At 36.3% G+C, this 20164-nt stretch overlaps 1 protein-coding gene and 1 pseudogene across 1 annotated transcript in view; both read right to left on the reverse strand.

Annotated features, from left to right (window-relative positions):
• CCSER1 (coiled-coil serine rich protein 1) overlaps positions 1-20164 on the reverse strand; it is a 1228673-nt gene that overhangs the window by 227931 nt on the left and 980578 nt on the right. The window lies entirely within an intron of this gene.
• LOC133766149 (U2 spliceosomal RNA) lies at positions 3932-4054 on the reverse strand (annotated as a pseudogene).

Genomic DNA, 20164 nt, shown 5'->3' on the forward strand with positions numbered 1-20164 from the left:
TAACTGAAAGAGTGCTAAGTTTTAGCTAACAAGGAGGGGAAGGGGCTGGGAAGCTCAGGCCACAGTCATGAGATGATGGAATAGAGTTTCTAGGGTCTATAGGTTCGCCATATCGAAGTCTTTGAGAATCCAATATGAAATATAATTATTTGCAAAAGGTGGAGATAGCTGCTCCCCACTTTTGCAAATGATATACAGTGGAATCATTGTAGAGATTCCAAACAGATAGATTTCAATGCTAACAGAACAACAGAAAGGGTACATGTGAGCATCTCACAGGAAGTCAGAAACAAGCCTGATTTCAGAAATCCCACAGCAAGAAGCTGCACCGTAGACACACTGGTTTTGGACATTAAAAGATGAATTGTTTAAAAAAATTGTATTTTCCTTCTGTAATTTTGGTCAGTGAAGCTGGCACTTGTTTGCTGAACTGTGGAAGAATTGCAATGTCACACACATTATTCATGATAAAGCAATAGAGTGGATGAGTCTGTGCTTAATTCAAGAATAACCAGCAGGGAGAGGAAGAGAGGAAGAGGGAGAGGGAGAGGGAGAGGGAGAGGGAGAGGGAGAGGGAGAGAGGAGAAACATGAGAGCTAACTACCATCGCTGGTGCTCTCTCAGAGGAAGAGAGCTTAACAGATGAATTCACAAAGGTAGGTCGACCTCTACAGAACACTGAATGCCATCTGAAAATCCTCATGAATCTCAAGAAAAAAGAATACTATACAGCAGTAAGAAACAATGAAACCCAGTCATTTGCAACAAGATGGAGGAATCTGGAAAACATCACGCTGAGTGAATTAAGCCAGTCCCAAAGAGACAAATATCATTTGTTTTCCCTGATCGGTGACAACTGAGCACCAAAGGGGAAACCTGTTGAAGTGAAATGTACACTATAAGAAACAATGACCTGATCAGCTCTTGTCCTGACTGTTGATGTACAATGAAATACTTTATCCTTTTTAGTATTTTGTTGTTGTTGTTGTTCTAGTACTAGTGGTTGAACTCTGTAATTAACACACAATTAGTCTTAGGTGTTTAAATTGTAACTGAAAAGTCATCCCTGTTAAATATAAGAGTGGGAAAAAGAGAGGGAGGAGATGTACAATTTGGGACATGCTCAATCGGACTTGCCCCAAATGGTGGAGTTAGAAATATGCCAGGGGATTCCAATACAATCCCATCAAGGTGGCATGTACCAATGCCATCTCACTAGTCCAAGTGATCAATTTCAGTTCACAAATGATGACTCTGATAGGTCTAAGAGTCAAAGGGATCACATAAACAAAACTAGTGTCTGCTAATACTAACTGATAGAATCAAAAAGGGAGAGAACGATCCAACATGGGAAGCGGGATACACAGCAGACTCATAGAATGGCAGATGTCTTAACACTCTGGCCTCAGAATCAGCCCTTAAGGCATTCGGATCTGGCTGAAAAGCCCATGAGAGTATTGTAGGCATGGAAAGCCAAGACACCATGGAAAAGAAAAAAAAAAAAAAAGAAGAAGACTTAAATGAAAGATCTCTGTGAGTGAGATCCCAGTGGAAAGAACAGGGCCATCAAAGATGGAGGTACCTTTCTCCGAAGGGAGGAGAGAACTTCCCCTTTGACTATGACCCTATCGGAATAAGATCAAAGTCGGCGAACCCTAAAGGCTTCCATAGCCCTGGCAACTCATGACTAGAGCCTAGGGAGATTACTGATGCCATAAACAAGAGTGTCAAATTGTTAAGTCAGCAACAGGAGTCACTGTGTACTTATGTCTCATGTGGGATCTGTCCTTTATGTGTTGTCTAATGTGAAGTGATGCTATAACTAGTACTGAAACAGTATTTTTACACTTTGCGTTTCTGTGTGGGTGCAAACTGATGAAATCTTTACTAATTATATACAGAATCTATCTTCTGTATATAAAGATAATTGGAAATGGAAAAAAAACTGGTGTTAAATTGGAAATGGCATAGAAAATTAATTAATTTTTTTAAAAATATCATGTAGGATCTCTGTCTTTAATGTGCTGTACACTATTATTTTATGCTATAACTAGTACTCCAACAGTATTTTTTCACTTTGTGTTGCTATATGGGGGCAAACTGTTGAAATCTTTACTTAATATATACTAAACTGATCTTCTGTATATAAAGAGAATTGAAAATGAATCTTGATATGAATGGAAGGGGAGAGGGAGCGGGAGAGGGGAGGGTTGCGGGTGGGAGGGAAGTTATGGGAGGGGGAAGCCATTGTAACCCATAAGCTGTACTTTGGAAATTTATATTCATTAAATAAAAGTTTAATGAAAAAAAGAACACCACACAGTGTATACATCTTGCTTTACTCATTCCCTTACAAAGGGAGAGAAAGACACCACTACCACTTTTTAACTATGTTAACTGCAATAAGAAACCAAAGTCCAGAGCTTGGAAGTTAACTAAGAGGGTTATTACTTAGGTTATATAGCAAAAGTGTTGGTATATGTTATATATAGTAGTATAAATAATACAAAAATATTATTTAGATTAGATTACAGTACTGCATTATGTGCAGAATAGTGTTTGATATAGTACTGGTGGGCTGGGACCTACGATACTAAACACTCAATTGTCAATGCTTGTTAAGTCATGATCAGGAGTCCCGATGTTTTCTTTTGGTGGCAAAAATCCTGAAGAGGAAAGAAAGATACTTCTCTACAGAAACACAAAAATCACAACCTCTGGGCAGCTGTGATCCCCTGGAAAGAAACAAGTCCCAACCTGAATAAAGATGAAAGGGAAAGAGAAGTCACACTGGATTGAATTCAATCCCATATGGAAAAGCCTCTCATTTAGGTCCCTTCTCATCACTCTGGTTCCAGCAGAACAACCACAGTGTTCCACACTTTTGTTTCCTCCATGGTTATAAGGGTGTCCGCAGAGGGCAGATTCTCAAGGCATCTTGTTGATTTATGTGAATCATCTCTACATTGTGAATCCACCATTTCACATTATGATTCTCAAAATGTAACAATTATACCTGTTGTGATTAATGGGTAACATAAACTATTTGGTCTGTGAAACCAGTTTTATCCAGTATCCTAAGAATGTTCTTTTTTTTTTTTTTTGGACCATTATATGGGAAATTACATGAACACTGAAATATCAATACACTGTGTTTGTATGTGCTATTAAGGAACCTTTCTAAGTCCATTAGATGATGAGAAAAGTTGTTAAACATATTGGCAACCTTTAGAGGAAAATCTAAAGCAATCATGTAAATAAATTATACAGTTGCTGTCAAGTTGACTTTGATTTTTCTCCCCATTTTCAACATACTGCAATCAATTCTCAGAAATTTACGATACAAAATGTTGCCAAATGCCTCTTTGGTTGATTTTTGATCACTGGTACTTCAGTGCTTCTCTCCGAGTTGGATCTGATCAGAAGAGCATTCTGATGGGTAATTAATAGCTTCAGTAGAATATATTGAAGAAAAAGAATAAACTGCAGATTACAGAACACAAAGGAGTACAACTTGAAACAAAAATAATACAAAAGGATATTTGCCCTACAAATTTCAACCAACAGGAGACACTATTTTTTATTAAGAAAATATCACAATATTCAAATCAGTGTACAGTTTTTACCTAATGTTATTTTTATGAATATTAGAAACCATTTTAAAGGGGACTAAGACAATAAAAAGAACAAGAATACCCTCTATATTTCATATTTTCAAATGATGTAATAAAACATAATATATATAGGCATAACTCTTGTCACAGGGAATTATAATATTCATTCATTTTTGAAGTAAATATTTTTATAGAGCAGAATCTGTTTTATACCTCAGCAAACCAACAATTAGCACCCAGAAGAATTTTCACCAAAAACAGCAACCCTTATATATCTCAACAGAAAAAATAAATACAAAAGGAAGAAACCCAAAGATGAAGACTCTTATTTTTCTACCAAAATATATTAAGAAATTATTTATTTAACATTAAAAGTATTAGTATTAAACTGATAAGAACAGATACTACACTTGATCTTAGCCAAAAGGCCGAGAAGCGATACCAGACTTTAAGTTTCTATAATGGAAAATGCTATTAATACAAATGTTTGAGAATTAAAAAGTCTAATGATCTTGTGTTACTAGACATGATAGTTATCTTAATGAGAAAGCCCCAGAGGCCTAAAGGGTTAAATACTTGTAAAATCCTACAGGTGCTTTCAAAAATACTGTGAAGTAAGCAAGTGCCTCTTGTTGGTTGATGAGTTTATAATTTTAAACATGGCGACTTAAAGTCTTTTGTCATCCACAGTTATATATGATGTGCTGCTCATAAAACTAAAGCGTTGTTGGTTCTGTGTTTAGCTGTCCTCCTATAGGTTCCTATGGACTTTTTCCAGCCACTTTTATTGTATTCAGTACTTTGGGATGGCTCTGTAAACAGATGAAGCCAATAATGTATTAACAGTACCAACTGAGAGAAAGTATGGTTAACTGAGGTTAGTAAAAAGAAAAAGCAATTCAAATCAATTGGCAATCTACAAAAAGAGTTAAAGATTTTAAAAGCTATTATTAAAATTGCTATATTGGTCTATTATGCTATGTTATATGTGTGTACATATTGTATGTCCACATGAAGAAATTTTATTAAGAGTTTTATTTTAAATGGCTTATAGATAAGATTGTCCATAAATTTAAGCTGCTAAAATCAATCAAAGATACATTTTAATTCGTGGGACCTGAATCTGTGTATCATATGTTTTAGACTTGTTGGTAGAAAGAAACTAAAAACATTTTAGATGGTTGTGCTTAAGTTTACTGGCTAAACAAACTACACCATGTTAGATATTTAAGAGGTGTTTTCAAATACATGATTCTTAAAATTTATAGAAGGCATTGGACCTTCTGGTAAATGTTTTCTTTAGTTGTTATCTAATGGTTGAAACGGTTTGCTAAGTATTCATGTGATATTGCTATTGTCAGCAAGCGATTTAGGACTTGCTCCCTCATTTCTCTATTCTAAGCCCAACTTGTTCTTTCATTTCTCTATTCTCTTCAAGGTAGGAAACTAATTCTATTATCAAGGAATCTGTAGGATGCACAATTTAATCTTTAGACCTCATAAAAGAGATGGCTAACATTTTTCTGCAATAGCATAGCCAAAATAAGAACTTAAATAATAATCTCATAGCTAGATTCACTTCGCCATCAGCGAAGTATACAGTAAGTAGAAAAAACCTCCCTTTCAGACCAAAGGGAAAGAAAGTTTTAAAGTGAGAATATAATTTTCCTCATGGGCATTGTCTACCTTAGAAAAACTACTACAGAACTTGCCTGTGACTATAGACCTGTAGTTCAGGTCACCGAAGATTAGAGATGGGACACGGGCACTCCCTTGACTTACATCCTCTGGTCTTCTTTAACACAAACCAGGAGGAAAAGAAAGCTCGGCATCAGAAGCAATGGGTGGCAGGCCTATTAATGGCTGATCTGTACAGTGATCTGCCCTCAAGGAGACCCAACAGGCCAGTCCACTGCAGTGGCTTTCAATGTGGTAAGCCTGGGCTTCAGCAGAAGTCAGCTTGTGAAGAGCCCTGGCAGCTCTGCCAAGAGTTGGATCACTGGAAATGGACCTGGCCTGGAGTCGAAGGATGCCCAGGTCAGAGCCACAGATCTTATTGGCTCTAAGCTGAAAAGCCCTTCACTCAGCCCAACTTCCAAAGTGACCACTGCAGCTGAGGGGATGGTCAAGTAGGGTCAGCAACATTGCAGGCAGAACTGTAAATTTTTTGTTAGAGATGCCACCTGCCTTTACCTGGCCAGCTCTCCTCCCAGGCCAGCCAAGTAATGAAAGTCAACAGAGTGCCTTCCCCTAGGAGGTTCACACCTCCCTTAGGATATACCCCATGTGAAGAGATAGATAGGTCTGGGCCTCTGAATTTACAAGGCCTAAAACCCACCAGATTATTATCAAGCCCCTTCTATCAGGTTCTATTTGCCTCTCAATCAGAAAAATTACTTGTAGCTTAGACAGCACCTTTCTTAGCTCCTCTAATAATGACTCTGTCCTTGGTTCTAGGCCCTGTCTAGTGCACTTGGGCCTCATTCCTTTGTAATCATAACCTCTACTCTACCACCAATGGCTCTACTCCCAACCTGTGTGTACTGATGGTCCTCCTCCCCACTTAATGCTGTATAATTGTTCAAACCTGGTAAATACCACTCTTAGGATCATTGGTTACTATCCTCACTCTTTTATGCCCTTGTCTAAATATGATCAGAGTCGGCAAACTTGGAAGGCTTCCATAGCCTTGGCAACTCATGACGACAGCCTAGGATGGTTACTGGCACCATAAACTAGAGTGTCAATTTGTTGGGTCAACAACAGGAGTCACTGTGCAGTTGCTCCTCATGTGGGATCTCTGTCCTTAATGTGCTGTACATTGTGATTTAATGCTATAACTAGTACTCAAACAGTATGTTTCACTTTGTGTTTCTATGTGGGTGCAAACTGTTGAAATCTTTATACTAAATTGATCTTCTGTATATAAAGAGAATTGAAAATGAATCTTGATGCAAATGGAAGGGGAGAGGGAACGGGAGAGGGGAGGGTTGCGGGTGGGAGAGAAGTTATGGGAGGGGGAAGCCATTGTAATCCATAAGCTGTATACTGGAAATTTATATTCATTAAATAAAAGTTAAAAAAAATAAATAAAACAAACAAACAAACAAACAAAAAAGTATTAGTATTAGGGTGACAGATTGGTAACCACCCAGCTATATTTTTTAGTTAAATAAAATTCCATTTAAATAAAATGGAAAAGAAAATAGGAAGAAAATTGAATCACTGTATCACTGATAATATAGCTGCAAAATATCTTTCTTTGAAAACAAAAATTGTGCAAATGGTATCAGGGAAGAAATATTCTCTCCATGTTTTGAACTCCCTCTCCTGTTTACTTCCTCTAGGGTTTTTAAACAAATAGAGAAACCTGGACCTCAAGCCCATCTGGACACTAGCCAGCATGACAATAGGCAGCTTTAATTCCCAGTTGGCACAGTGATAAAGATACTATTTGGGATGCCCTCATCCCACACTCGAGTGCCTGGACTCAGGTCTCAGTTTCACTTTGAATTCTTACTTTCTGCTAACATATACTCTGGGAAGCAGCTTGGGTAAAAACAAATGCATGCCCTTGATACCTAAATCAATGTCCTTTAAAAGTCTGTGGCTCTGGACACTGCGATATTGTTATTCTTTAAGGATTACTTAATTGAACAAATATATTTTATATTTTCTCATTTTATTTGCCATGTAAAATAGCATGGAATTTGAATTTAACTTTTTCTTATATTCCTATGAAAGTAAGTATTTTGATGTTGGAATCAATCATTGTAACACCATTAAAAATGTAGCCTATCATGTTTACTACCATAAAATAAAAAAAAAATTATAATAATTTGGCCAGGAATTTGGCACAGTGGTTAAGATGCTACTTGAGGCTGGCGCCGCGGCTCAATAGGCTAATCCTCCGCCTTGCGGTGCCGGCACACCGGGTTCTAGTCCCCGTTGGGATACCAGATTCTGTCCCGGTTGCCCCTCTTCCAGGACAGCTCTCTGCTGGGGCCTGGGAGTGCAGTGGAGGATGGCCCAAGTCCTTGGGCCCTGTACCCACAGCGCGCCGGCCTCGGTGGCCATTGGAGGGTGAACCAACGGCAAAAGGAAGACCTTTCTCTGTCTCTCTCTCTCACAGTCCACTCTGCCTGTGGAGGGGGCGGGGGGAAGATGAGATGTCCACATTCCACATCAGAGTACCTGGATGGAAGTCCCAATTCCTTTTTTTTTTTTTAATTAAACTTTTATTTAATGAATATAAATTTCCAAAGTACAGCTTATGGGTTACAATGGGTTCCCCCTCCCAAAATTTCCCTCCCACCCACAACCCTCCCCTTTCCCGCTCCCTCTCCCCTTCCAATCACATCATGATTCATTTTCAATTCTCTTTATATACAGAAGATCAGTTTAGTATATATTAGGTAGTCCCAATTCCACTTCTGATTCCAGCTTCCTGCTAACATGCATCCCGGGGGGTGGGGGGGTTTGTGGTCATGTAGGCACTTGAGTTCCTGCCCGCCATGTAGAAGACCCAGACTGAGTTCCAGCCTCCTGACTTTGTCCTGGCTGTTGCAGACAGTTGAGGAGAGAACCACCTGATGGAAGATTCTCCATCAGTCTCTGTCTTGTTATCTTTCAAATAAAAATATTGAAAAATTATAATTTTAACAGTCTTGGACTTACAAAGCAATTTCTATTTCTACATTTACTGATATTCTTAATATTTTAAGTATATCAAATCTCAGATGGATTTATGTATTTATTAGTGACTTCATTATTAATGTCATATAGTTAACTTCTAATTTTTAAACATGTATTTGGGGCCAACAGGCTGGAGCAGTGGATGATGCCACTGCTTGAACACAGGCATCCCATAACAGACTTCTGGTTCATGTTCTGGCTGTTCATACTAATGCCACCCAAGAATGCAGCAGTTGATGGTCCAAATACTTGGGCCCCTACTACCTATTTAAAAAGCAAAACAAGACACTCTGGCAAAAAAAAAAAAAGGACCTAATAGAAAGAACAGGCCATCAAAGAAGGAGGTACCTTTCTCTGAAGGGAGGAGTGAACCTCCACTTTGACTATGACCTTGTCTAAATAAGATTGAAGTTGGTGAACTCAAAAGGCTTCCATAGCCTTGGCAACTCATGACAAGAGCCTAGGGAGATTACTGACACCATAAACAAGAGTGTCAATTTGTTAAGTCAACAACAGGAATCACTGTGCGCTTACTCCTCATGTAGGATCTCTGTCCTTAATGTACTGTTCAATGTGAATTAATGCTATAACTAGTACTCAAATAGTATTTTGCACTTTATGTTCTGTGTGGTGCAAACTGTTAAAATCTTTACTTAATATATAGTAAATTGATCTTCTGTATATAAAGAGAATTGAAAATGAATCTTGATGTGAATGGGATGGGAGAGGGAGCGGGAGACGGGAGGGTTGCGGGCGGGAGGGAAGTTAAGGGGGGGGGGGGAATAGCCATTGTAATCCATAAGCTGTACTTTGGAAATCTATATATGCTAAATAAAAGTAAAAAAAAATCAAAACAAGCAACAAAAGAAAGAATACCAGGATGTGGCAGATGGAGCTCCTGGCTTCGGCCTGGCACAGATCTGGCTGTTGAAGCCATGTAGGCAGTAAACTAGTGGATAGAAGACCAGAAGATCTCTCTTTCTCTCTTCCTCTCTCCCTGTCTTTTTCCCTCTGTCCCTCCCTCCCTCCTTCTCTGTTGCTTTGTCTTTCAAATAAATAAATAAATCAGTCTTTTATAAGTTGTATCTATTTTTGATACACACTGAGACAAAGAGAGAAAGTCCATTGGCTGGTTCACTCCAATTGGGAATGAGGCAGGTGAAAGCTGGGAGGTGGGAACTCAATCTAGGCATTCCATATGTGTACAGTATCCCAATCAGTTAGGCCACCACCATCACCACTGCCCTCTAGGATCTGCATTAGCAGTAAGCTTGAATAAGTAGCCAGAGCCACATATTGAAGCCAATAACTCCAATATCTGCTGTGCACATCACAACCAGTAGCCTAAATAACCACTCCCTATAGCCACTTCTTGAAGTGCAAAAATATGCAAATATTTACACAAATGTAAAATAAATATGAGCAGATGTACATAAACATATGTCAAACTAGATGTTAAGAAAAGCCAAAGAATGAGATGAGAAAGGCCAAGGTGTGTATGCACCTCACAATGATGCATTAAATTTTATAAAGCAAACCATTAGATCTAAAGGGAGAGATAAGCTCCAACACAATAATAACTGGGGGAGGGTTAATATCACTTCATTTTATTAATAGACAGATCTTCCAAACCAGTAATCAACAAAAAAAATCAGAGTTAAACTACAATATAGACCAAATGGAGCTAACAGACATTTACAAAACATTCTGTTGCATAATACATGTTCTTTTCATCAGCACATGGAACATGTAATTTTCCTTATCACAATGGGAAACAAACTAGAAGACAACAACAGAAGTAACTATACAAACTATAAAAATATATGGAGGCTGACCACTACATTCCTGAATGAACATGGGTCATCAAAGAAATCAAAAGAGAAATTTTAAACTTACTTAAAAAGAAGGAAACTGGAAACACAATATACTCAAATTTATGAAATATGGCAAAAGCTATACTAAAATAAATGTTTATAGCAGTAAGTGTCTACATCCAAAAATGGAAAGATATCACATTAATATCTAAAATGCATCTCAAGGACCTAGAAAAACATGAACAAACTAAACAAATATTAAGCAGAAATAAAGAAATAATAAAGGAAAATATAAAAAGAAATTATATAGAAGCTAAAGCAATACAAAAGATGAATAAAATTTAATTTCTAAGAGAGAAACAAAATTAATAAGCCTTTAGCTAAACTGAAAAAAGAAAAACTTTCAAATAAAAAAAATTAGCAAAAGAGATATTACAGCTGATAACACAGTAATACAAAGAATCATTAAGAACTCATTATGAGCAAATTTATGCCAAAAATATGAAAGATTTAGAAGAAATGGACAAACTTCTGAACACATATAACATACCAAAATTGAACCATGAAGACCACAGAAAGTCTGTATAGGTCAATAACATGATATAGATCAGTGATCAAAAGTCTCCCAGCAATGAAAATCTCAGTACCATATGGCTTCACTTTCAAATTCTACTAAACTTTTAAGAAGCAATATCCATTCTTCTCAAACTATTCCAGAAATATGAAGAGGGGATAACCTTTCCAAACTCATTATTTGAGGCCAGAATTACTTCCATTCCAAAACTATCAAAGGGTACAATAACAACACTGATGAAAGGAAACTATAGACCAATATCCCTGCTGAACTGCAGTATATGAACAGATACACGGATTCCCAAGTTCATTGCAGCAGTATTCACAATAACCAAAATATGGACCTGGCCTACGTGTCCACTGATGAATGAAAGGATAAAAATGCAATATGTACACATATATACACAATAGAATATTATTCACCTATAGAAAAATAATGAAATTCTGACATCTGCAGTAAAATAGATTGAGATGGAGATCATTGTGTGACATAAAATAAGCTAAACACAGAAAGACAAATACTGTATGTTCTCTCTCATAGGTACAAGTTTAAAAAAAATAATGAAAGTAACCTTAGAATAGTGACTATTAGATGTTGACGAGAATGAGGAGAGGGGAGCTAGAGAGAGGTTGGATCACAGATAACCCAACACCGATAGAAGTAACAAGTTAATGTTCTGCAGCATAATGAAGTGACTAAGTTCACAAACATGTATTATACACTGCATAAAGAGCTGGAAGGGAGGAATTGGTGGGCTCCAAACACAAGGAAAAGATAAAGTAATAGAAAGGCTAATTGCCTGGTTTGATGGATTTACACTATGTATACTTGTTGAAATATTGCAGTGTATGTACCCCATAAAAATGTACAAGTATTGCATGTTAATAAAATAATTATTATTATGAAATTTAATAAACTATTCCAAGGGAGTCTTCTATACAGCACTAATGATATTCATTCTGTTTAGCTCAACAAGATATATCTTACCACTGACAATTACAGAGTGCTTTAAAATGAGTAGGTCACTGTTCCAAGAAATTTACATGTGAATTCAATTAATCCTCACAACGGTCCTATAAGGTGAGCGGCACTAATATCTTCATTAGTTAAAGTAGCCTGGATTCCAACCAGTTGGAGTTCAAAGCCACTAGGCATAACCAGTACAATATTCTACACTTTTCCATCCTTCCCCTGGAAAACAATCCTATGGCCTCCCTTTGCATTTGCAAGTGGCTTTCATTAAATTTATTTTATTTTATGGAATAGAGTTGGCTACATAGAATAACATCTTATATTTCCTAAAAAGGACACAGAAATGGGAGGTGTTTATGTCCTAGCCCCAAATACCACCCCTTTTTGAATATTCAAATTAGTTTCACCTGGGACATCATATTATATGATTTTGGGGTATATAAACAGAAAGCCTAATTATTTTGATGCTGCTTTCTACTTTGCATAGAACTTTTTCACTGTTGAATGTTCTTCCTTGTTGAGGTGTTTTTCTTTGGGGCCTTTTTGCATTTTTGGGTGTTTTGTTCACTATTTCGATCTTGAGTTTGCACTTTTGTTTCGATTTGATATATATCTGGCTCTCCTATATATCTTTATGATTATACCTTTGAATTCTTTTCACATATGGAAGGAAGAATCTTCAAGAATCCTGTTTGGGGGCCCCAGGGGCCACAATAAATACAAGAGAAATACTTAGAATAGTGTCTGATATAGAAGTAGTTTTCATATGGTTTAGTCATTTCTATCACATTGTCCATTGTCATTCATTTTCCCTCCACTGTAGCAATAATAAAATTTTAAATAGCAGGAATAAAAACATATTTTGATATTTAATGCATATTTTGCATTGTAATTAGAATAATGGCTTCAAGTTAAAAAACTCAAATAACATTTGGCTATTTTTTACCTTCTACTTGAGCTTAAGTTTTATGTGTTTGTATTTTCTTCTTCTTGAAACTATATTCCTCTTTATAAATGTCTAAAATATCTAAAAATAATAAATGTATATACAATTTTTGCCATATTTCCCTCTTGTCAAAGAAAATACTTACATAAGGGTTTAGTTTATGGAGACTTTGGGGGATAATATGAATCAATATAGATTGAATACCTGGTTTAAGGTTCTATAACATAAATTCCAATTCTGATTCCAACTTTATGTGACCTTAGGAAAGCAATTTGCCCTATGACTTAGTTCCTCATCTCTCTCTAAAACAGGACATTGATATTGAGTCTACAAGGATATCGTGAGCACCAAACAAGACAATATATGGTATATGTGGGATGATGCCTATAATTGTTCAGTAGTTCAAAAAGGAATGGATAGGGTGTTATGACATAGTAGGTTAAGCATCTGCCTGTGTTGCTGGCATCGCATATAGGTACCAGTTTGAGTCCCAGATGCTCCACTTTCGACCCAGCTTCCTGTTAATGGCCTGGGAAAGCAGCAGAAGATGGCAAAACTGCTTGGGGTCCTGCACCTGTATAGGCAACCAAAAGAAGCTCCTGGCTCCTGGCTTTGTATTGGCTCAGCTCTCGCTGCTGTGGTCATTTGGGGAATGAACCAGCAGATGGAAAACCTCTCTCTGTGTCTCCCTCTCTCTGTCTGTAGGTATGCCTATCAAGTAAATAAATAAATCTTTTTTAAAAAATGGACAACACAATAGTCATTAGCAAATAAAACAAAAGACAAATATATTAATAATTCATAAAATTTATTACATTTCTCCAGAAATACATCTTATAGATCTTCAAATCAATTAAACTAGTGATTTTTTTCTTTAGATTTTTATTTCCTTTATTTTTTTGTAACCCAAGAGGCAGAGAGATAGGCAGACATAGCTCCCACTTGCTAGGTCACTCCTCAAATGCCCACATAGGCAGGGACTGGGCCAGGCAGAAACCAGGAGCAAGGAACTCAATCCAGGTGTCCCACCAGGATGGCAGGAAAGAAACTGCTTGAGCCACACTGCAGTATCCTAGCATGCATTTTAGGAGGATGCTGGAATGGGGAGCATAGCCAGGACTTGAAGCCATACATCTGATATGGGAATTGAGCATCATAATGAATAGGCCAAACACCCACCCATAGTGAAGCTTCTTAATCTTTGGATTTTCAGTTTCCTCTCTTTTACGTAGTGAAACAAGTAAATCTGGTTATAGAAATGCAGGTTTAAAATGTTCATTTTCTGACTAGATTCAATTGTATCATTTCCCCCTTACTCCATGTTCAGATAATGTAGAAGCACAAAAGTATTAAAAATGATTTGTTGACTATGAGAAACAGTGACTTGATCAGCCCTTGCCCTGACTGTTGATGCACAACTTAATACATTATCCCTCTTAGTATTATTTTTGTTTGTTCTACTTAATACTATTGGTTGAATTTTGCAATTAATACACAGTTATTCTTAAGTGTTGAAACTTAACTGAAAAGTGATCCCCGTTAAATATAAGAGTGGGAATAAGAGAGGGAAGAGATGTATAATTTGGGACATGCTCAAGCCAACCTGCCCCAAACGGTAGAGTTATAAACATACCAGGGGATTCCAATTCAATCCCATCAAGGTGGCATGTGCCAATGCCATCTCACTAGTCCAAGTGATCATCTTCAGTTCACAATTGACCACACTGATAGGTCTAATAGTAAAAGGGATCACATAAACAAGACTAGTGTCTGCTAATACTAACTGACAGAATAAAAAATGGAGAGACCGATCCAACATGGGAAGTGAGATACACAGCAGACTCATAGAATGATGGATGTCCTAAACAGCACCCTGGCCTCAGAACCAGCCCTTAAGGCATGCGGATCCGGCATGCCCACGAGAGCCCATGAGAGCATTTCAGGCATGGAAAGCCAAGACACTCTGTCAAAAAAAAAAAAAAATGACCTAAATGAAAGATCTCCGCGAGTGAGATCCCAGTGGAAAGAACAGGTCATCAAAGAAGGAGGTACCTTTCTCTGAAGGGAGGAGAGAACTTCCACTTTGACTATGACCTTGTCTAAATATGATCAGAGTCAGTGAACTCAAAAGGCTTCCATAGCCTTGGCAACTCATGACAAGAGCCTAGGGTGATTACTGATGCCATGAACAAGAGTGTCAATTTGTTTATTCAACAACAGGAGTCACTGTGCGCTTACTCCTCATGTAGGATCTCTGTCCTTAATGTACTGTTCAATGTGATTTAATGCTATAACTAGTACTCAAACAGTATTTTTCACTTTGTGTTTCTATGTGGGTGCAAACTGTTAAAATCTTTACTTAATATATAGTAAATTGATCTTCTGTATATAAAGAGAATTGAAAATGAATCTTGATGTGAATGGAAGGGGAGAGGGAGTGGGAAAGGGGAGGGTTGCGGGTGGGAGAGAAGTTATGGGGGGAGGGGGAGACATTGTAATCCATAAGCTGTACTTTGGAAATTTATATTCATTAAATAAAAGTTAAAAAAATAATTTGTTTAAAACATAAAATCTCAAAGACTCTTTATGATTTCCAAATAAGATAAATGTCTTAGTAACTACATTTTGTTCTAATTGCACAGGCTAAATATTAAAGTTTACTTTCAATTGTATCAGACTTATTTTCTCTACCAGAAAACCATTAAAAGTACTTTTAAAATTAATTGCAGTTAGTTATATTTTGAAAATAATAATTGTAAGTTTTTTTTTAATCAAAGCCTTTGTAGTCCTAAGCATATAACCCTATATTTGCTTTACTCAATCCATAATTCAGAAAAGCAAAACACAGAATTAATCAGTGCATTTTTGTTTTCCATTCTCTATGGTGCCCTTTTGTAGCTTTCAATTATAAAGAGAAAATTATGAAAATAAAATAAAAACCCAAGTCACCCTAGAAAGTAATGATCTGAAAACAGAGTCAAAGGACTGAAATAATTTTAATAAACTTTATAAATGGTGAGAATAAAATAGGAGAAGACAGCAGAATGAAATCATAGTCTGGCCCTCTGAGATCTGGGCAGCAAATTTACCATGTTACTCCACAAGTCATTTAATATTTCCATTAAAATAGAAAAACTTAACAAGAGTTTCAATTACGTCCATTATGCTCAGGAGACCAACTTTTGAAACTAGGCCAACAGATCCTAACTAACTGATAAAAGCTAAATGGTTTTTTATATTAAAGGCAGGCAGAAATACTTAAAGAAACTGAGACTGATCAGGCTTTATTTCACTAAGTTCCCACAATTTCACATTCTGGTAGCTACCGCGAATTGATAGAGAAATTCCTGTGCAGAAATTGGAAATATAACTTAAATTCAGAATCACAAAAAGAAGTATGAAAGAGAAGCACAGACTTTTCATAAGATTTTCATAAAATCAGAACACTAATTCCTTATGATATATTATTGAAGTGTAGTAGAAGATAACATGTATAACTTGTATAGCTTGACAATTTATAAAATTAATTATGCTTTAATATGGGATTTTTCTCATTCAGATGAACATACAATCCTGACACTAAAAAATTAGTCATTTATAAAACATGGTCATCAAAGTAATATAATAATATATAATATTCTTGAGAGTTACAGCAAATGATTATCGTTTATGTCAACTAGTATCTACTAATCCTTTCGGGAACCAACTCTGGATTTCCCCTGTGGAAAGACATTCATCTTCACATAATTCAATACATTTGCTGGAATTCACTTATACTTAATGCAGGGTTTTTTTTTTTGTCACAGTGATTGTTTCTCTGCTGTATATTTGCCTTATCACAATCAAAAGTGCACAACAGATTGAACATTTCATGGAAAGAAAAAAATGATGCTTGCCACTGGATTGAAACCTAAAAGGATGTAGGGTGTTGCAACTGCTGCTGCCATTTTGTTACCAGGCAAAGCCAGAGACTGGAGTAAACACAACAGAAGCAATGATGAGATGCCCCAAGATTTCTTATTTCTTAACACAACAGCCTAAGGTCAGTGCCATCTCCAAAATTCATTCTGATTAAACAACTACAGGTTTGTTTCTCTTTCACTTAAGAAAAAAGATATCTAAAACCAAATATTGTTAAATAACCAAAAATAAGAGAGTCTATAGAGATTCTATAAAGCTTTGAAATTAATTGATATACTCATTAATTCATGTAATATTTGTAATTTATATATATATATATAATTTATATATAATTTTAAATAACTTGAGGCAAGATATAGAATCCATTCCTTTTTTAAAATATTTTTTTACTCATTTGAAAGGCAGTGAGAGACATAGAGGAAGAGAAAGAGAGAGATCTTCCATCTACTGGTTCAGTCCTAAATGCCCACAACCATCAGGACTAGATCAGGCCAAAGCCAGGATCCAGGAACTCCATCCAGGTCTCTCATGTAAGTGGCAGGACCCCAGCCTCATGGGTCACCAACACCTGCCTCCCAGGCACACTGGCAGGCAACAGCACTGTTAAATTAGGGCAAATCTCAGGTACTCTGCTATGGGATGTGGGCACATCAAGTGGTGGCTTAACACATTGGGCAATAATGCCCACCCCTTAGAATCGATTGTTATACTCAAAGTGAAGATGTACCTACCAGATATAATTAAGTTCCCATGTAAAAAATTAATTTTAGCATTGAAGGACAACTTTATATCCTAGATTACTAAGAGGAACCAAATAGATAAATTTTGTTTTCTACAGTCTTGCTCAGTAGCCTAGTTTGTAGACTGACTTCATGTGAAATGACACCTATCCTAACTGTATCATTACATGGAAATTTGCTTTTTAAAACTATGCCTTAATATTAATAATGAATTAGTACACCATTAGAATCTACTAATATGCTGGAAAGATTCCATAAATCAGAAAAAAAAATATTACCTACAGTAGAAGGAAAACCACTTGGGAGGTAAAATATAGGCCCAAGACAGAAACTGGTGGGAGTTTCTAGCACTATTAGTTATGAGTTTCATGATTTATGAAGTTTCCTACCAGTTTATAGACTCAAGTCTCTCATTTGTAAAGCAAAATATATAATGCAAACCCCTCTTGTGAAGCATTTGTAATATTATAAGTTATAAGGATGATAGAGCGTGCAGTATATGACTTGACACATAACACTCAATAATGGCTGTTTTTAAAATTATCAAATCAGACAATATAAGAATAGAATAAATTAATTTTGGAACATATGAGAGAAAACATATTTAAATGAAAAATAAGAGAGTTTAGTTTTTCTCATGCCTCATTTTCATGATTTTATACATGAATTTTTTTCTTTAAATATTTAGTTACCAACCTAGCAGTATATATTGAACAATAATTTAGAACTATATAAAATTGAGAAAAATGCAACTATACAAAAAAGAAAGCAACTCACTCATAACAGATTGTTCTCTTTAACTTAGCCTTTTCATATGATCTTGCTGAGTACAGAATGTAAGAAACATATTACAGTACCTGAGCTGTGAAGCACTGATAGAGCCCAAAAGTCAGAAAATAAAAAGATAGCTTTCTAACTCATCATGAGATATGATAGAGCAAGCAGAACAAAAGCTGAATGCTAAAGGAACAGTCATCTTCAAATAAATACAGTATTTTTGGCTAAACTGCCAGTTTTTCAAAAGACTGCTAAGTGGCATCAAAAAAGTTTGAGCTTTCTCTAGGACAGATAAAAATATAAGTTTTAAGGAAAAATACATCAGCATGTGGGCATCACAAGGAACTTTTATGGATCTCAATTTTGTAGCCCTTACTTCTTGAAATTTGCTTTTAACATTTAACCAGAGATACTGAAAAACCACAAAAGGGGGTTCAACATCTAAGTGAAGTCTTTTAAATTACAGAGTGAGTAGAACTTTATTTCAGATTATTACCTCCAAACAAGTCATTATCTGTAAACTTACATTTTAAGTGTATTTCAGTTCATTTACTATAATCTTACATTAAGGTACTTAAAGAGATTGGAAAAATTACGTTTCCTTCTTACTTGCAATTATGCTATATATTTTCAGGATATTTTGTTTATGTAATTCATTTACAATGTTATTGTCACCATTACCTTCATCTTTTTATTAAAAACAAAATCACAAAACAGCACTGGTGTGGTAGAATGAGAAGGCCATGCCAAGATGGCCACTGACAAACGAGCTTGCCTGGCAACAGGCTGTGATTGGATGGCTTTGGAAACTGCCTGGCAACAAGCTGTGATTGGTTAGGGCATAGACCACTCCCTGACTGGATTAGCTGCCTTGGCTATATAAGCTGCTGTACCAACTGAAATAAATGAGTCTGTGGGCTGCTCGCCTCTGGCCTGCTTTCAACTGACTCCTGGGGTCTGTGTGGTGACTCCGCGCCTCTTGCCCCCACCACACGCCTCCTCTCAGAATGAATCCACCTCAACACACTGGAACTTTGATTCTTCAAGAATTACAGAGTTGTTTCCTTAACTCTCAATGTCACAGTCCATGGGACAACTCTTCAGATGTTTATGATGTGCCTTATAGAACTAGAGATCATTATGCTAAGTGAAAGAAGATTGGCCCCAAAAGACAAATATCACACATCAGCTCTTATTTTTGTAAGTTGACATGCATTGTAAGAGTATAAAAATCATGAGGGTATCGTATTATTGGAACCAGACAAGGATGCCCACTCTCACCATGGTCATTCAATATAATCCTGGAAGTTTTAGCCAAAGACATCAGGCAAGGAAAAGAAATAAAAGGGATTCAAATCAGTAAAGATGAAGTGAAACTACCCCTATTTGCAGATGATATGATTCCATATATTAGGGACCCAAAAGACTCCATTAATAGACTATTGGAAGTCATAGGAGATTTTGGTAAAACAGCAGGATATAAAATCAATACACAAAATCAACAGCCTTTGTATACACACAAAAATGTCATGGCTGAGAAAGAACTTCTAAGATCAATCCTATTCAGAATAGCTACAAAAAAAAAATCAAATGCCTTGGAATAAATTTAATCAAGGGTGTCAAAGATCTCTATGATGATAATTACAAAACTTTAAAGAAAGAAATAGAAGACACAAAAAATGTAAAAAAAAATTCATGTTCATGGGTTGGAAGAATCAATATCATCAAAATGTCCATTCTTCCAAAAATAATTTACAGACTCAATGCAATGTCAATCAATGTCAATCAAAATGCCAAAGACATTCTTCTCAGATCTAGAAAAAATGATGCTGGAATTCATTTGGAAACACAAGAGACCTCAAATAGTTAAAGCAATCTTATACAACAAAAACAAAGTTGGAGGCATCACAATTCCAGATGTCAAGACATACTACAGGGCAGTTATAATCAAAACAGCGTGGTACTGGTACAAAAACAGATGGATAGACTAATGGAACAGATTAGAAACACCAGAAATTAATCCAAGCATCTACAACCAACTTATCTGTTACCAAGAAGTTAAAATCACTCCCTGAAGAAAGGACAGTCTCTTCAACAAATGGTGCTAGGAG

Source organism: Lepus europaeus, chromosome 8 (genome assembly GCF_033115175.1).
Source record: "Lepus europaeus isolate LE1 chromosome 8, mLepTim1.pri, whole genome shotgun sequence".
Taxonomy (NCBI): Eukaryota; Metazoa; Chordata; class Mammalia; order Lagomorpha; family Leporidae; genus Lepus; species Lepus europaeus.